The sequence below is a fragment of the Propithecus coquereli genome, unplaced genomic scaffold, assembly GCF_000956105.1.
Source record: "Propithecus coquereli isolate 6110/MARCELLA unplaced genomic scaffold, Pcoq_1.0 Scaffold42, whole genome shotgun sequence".
In the NCBI taxonomy this organism is placed as follows: domain Eukaryota; kingdom Metazoa; phylum Chordata; class Mammalia; order Primates; family Indriidae; genus Propithecus; species Propithecus coquereli.
Genome location: NW_012149952.1, coordinates 2,377,585 through 2,380,275, shown reverse-complemented (window position 1 = coordinate 2,380,275; position 2,691 = coordinate 2,377,585). Strand labels below are relative to the sequence as shown.

The window sequence follows — 2,691 nt, the reverse complement described above, 5'->3', positions numbered from 1 at the left end:
GGGCTTCGTGCACTGTCATTTATAAGAGTGGCTGCCTATTGTGGGGTTAAGACTACAGAGTCTTGGAGAATTCCAGATTCAAATCCTAGCTCCACCACCCACTCACTCTGTGACTCTGAGTGGGTTACCAAAGGTCTCTGTGCCTCAGTTTCCCTGAGTGTGAACGGAAGGTAACCACAGCCCCCGCCTCACAGGCAGTTATGGGGTTAAGCGTAAAGTACTCACACAGCACCTGGAATGCAGTCAGCACTCAATAAATGCTTCGTATTGTTATAGAATTCTGTCTCTTTTTTGTGGCATGTAGTCTTATAATTGCCATTTCACAGGTGGGGAAACTGAGGCTCAGGGAGGCCACACCTCATGCCCAAGTGGCGGAGCTGGAATCCGGGCCAGGCCAGCTGACTCCCTGGCCACCAGCATCACAGGTGGTTTATTTCTGTGTCACCTCCTGCCCCAACAAAGGGACAAACCCCACAAAGACACGGCAGAGAGCTCTGCCCCAAAGCTGGATCTAACATCATCTGCCTTGTTCAGGGGTTGCATTTCCTCTCCCGGCATTCGAGGCTCCACGATCCAGACCCAACCCCACATCTGGACCAGTTCCAGCGGTGGGTACCCCTCGTGTGCCAACAGAACCCTGAAGTTCATTTTAGGCATTTCCACGACCTTCCACCAGGGGGCGTGCAACCTCCAGTTTACTTGTCACCGTCTACGGGACAAACGCAGCGTGAGCGAGCATCAGGAAACCTCTACAGCAATTTGACAGCGGAAATTTATGTCTTTTGAATCTAATAATAGTTTTCAAAATGAGGCTTGCATTTTGACATCTTTTTTTTAATCTCACTTTCACTGCGATTCATTTTTATCCTACTTTACAAAAGTGGCAGTTTGAAAGTTTTTTAAAACAACAAAACAAACCGGGTCCTTCCTCACAGTTTGGGAAGCCCTGCGTCGAAGCACTGAGCACACGACTCAGCACACAGTAGGTGCCTTCAACGTGACGGTTCACGACAAATCAATTCGAGCCAGACAAATGTCCGGATACCTGGTCTTAGGGGAGAAGTCCCGAGACGTGCATGGGAGGTGGGGGACGGGGACCCTGGGGACACGGAGCTACACGAGGGGCTGCCCTGCTCAGCCGACAGGTGGCTGGCATCGCCCCTCCGAGTCCCCACTTCTCTCTCAAAGGCCCTTCTCAAGTCCTCAGATCTCCTGTGACTCTGAGGCCCGCGGGGTGACTCCGGGGCTGCGCAGTCTACATTCTCGAGGATTCCCAAACGCCCTAGGGTCTGAGAGATGCCAAGGCCCCGAAGGCGCTGAGAGCGATGAACTCTGTCGCATCCCAGTGTCCTTGTCCCACACCCACGCAACCGTCCGGGGACACTTTGTTTCTTCCCCTCGTTCACTCCTCCTGCCCCTCCTGCCCACCTGCTGCCACGCAAGCCTGGGAAGGAGTCGAGGGCTCCGGGTGCGAGGGAGGGGTGTCAGGAGAAGAGGGTGGGGGCTTTCTTGGAGGGTACAGGGGAACCATGCAGGGGATAGGGGGCAGGGAGAAGTCGGGGTGCCTGTGGGCGGAGCCGGGGTCCCTGAGGTCGCAGTGGGGTGTGGGGCTTACCTTCAGGTCCCTGTGTACAATGTTTTTCTGGTGACAATAGTGCACAGCCGATACAATCTGGAGGGGGGAAGGTCAGTTACTTGCGGTCCCCAAAGCCCTCAGCCCCCTTCAGTGGCCCTGAGAAGCCACTTACAGCCGAGCTCCTGGACCCCCCCAGGCCGCTCTGAGGCACAGGCTGAGACCCTGGGGCCCCACACCCTCGGCTGGTCACAGGGAGAGGTGCTCGTGGAACCCGCACAGACACACACGGCCACCAGGACTCCCGGACACCAGAACCAAGATATGTGGATGAGCCCCTCCTCACTTTCACACCTGGAAACTCCCAGGAGAACATCGTACACCTGTAGGGGGACACGTGGCCCCGACTCACCAGGGCTCAGCCCCTCATACCTAGGACAGCTGCCTAGTGTCAACCTGACACCCTAACGCTCACATACCTGGGCTCCCTCACACGCTCGCATCAAACACCTGGGAACCCACACACCCGCATGTCCTCTTCCCCACACACCTGGGAACCCCCACACCTGCATGCCCCTTGGCTTACTTACAAACGTACACCCACACCTGGGCCCCCTCCTACCCTCCCACCTACCCAGCCTGCCATACACCCTCTTCCCCACACACCCACACACCTGTTTCCCACGCATCATCTGATCCACACTCTGGACACACACCTGGCACCCTGGCACTTGCGTGTCCTCTTGCCACACCCACGCACTGCCAACACCCTCAGGCCCACACAAGCGACACCTGCACCCAGGTGCCTTCACGCCTGAACGTCCTCTCACCCAGCTGGGCATCTGCACACCCACACCTGGACACCCTCACACCTGGGCACACCTCACCTGCGTACCCTCACACCTGGGCACACCCACACCCGCATACCCTCACACCTGGGCACACCTCACCTGCATACCCTCACACCTGGGCACACCCATACCTGCGTACCCTCAAACCTGGGCACACCTCATGCAGATACCCTCACACCTGGGCACACCTCACCTGCGTACCTTCACACCTGGGCACACCTACACCCAGATACCCTCACACCTGGGCACACATCACCTGTGTACCCT

At 57.2% G+C, this 2,691-nt stretch overlaps 1 protein-coding gene across 2 annotated transcripts in view; it reads right to left on the bottom strand.

Annotated features, from left to right (window-relative positions):
* The window catches only part of MARK4 (MAP/microtubule affinity-regulating kinase 4), a 35,883-nt gene that overhangs the window by 19,204 nt on the left and 13,988 nt on the right, over nt 1–2,691 (bottom strand). The window lies entirely within an intron of this gene.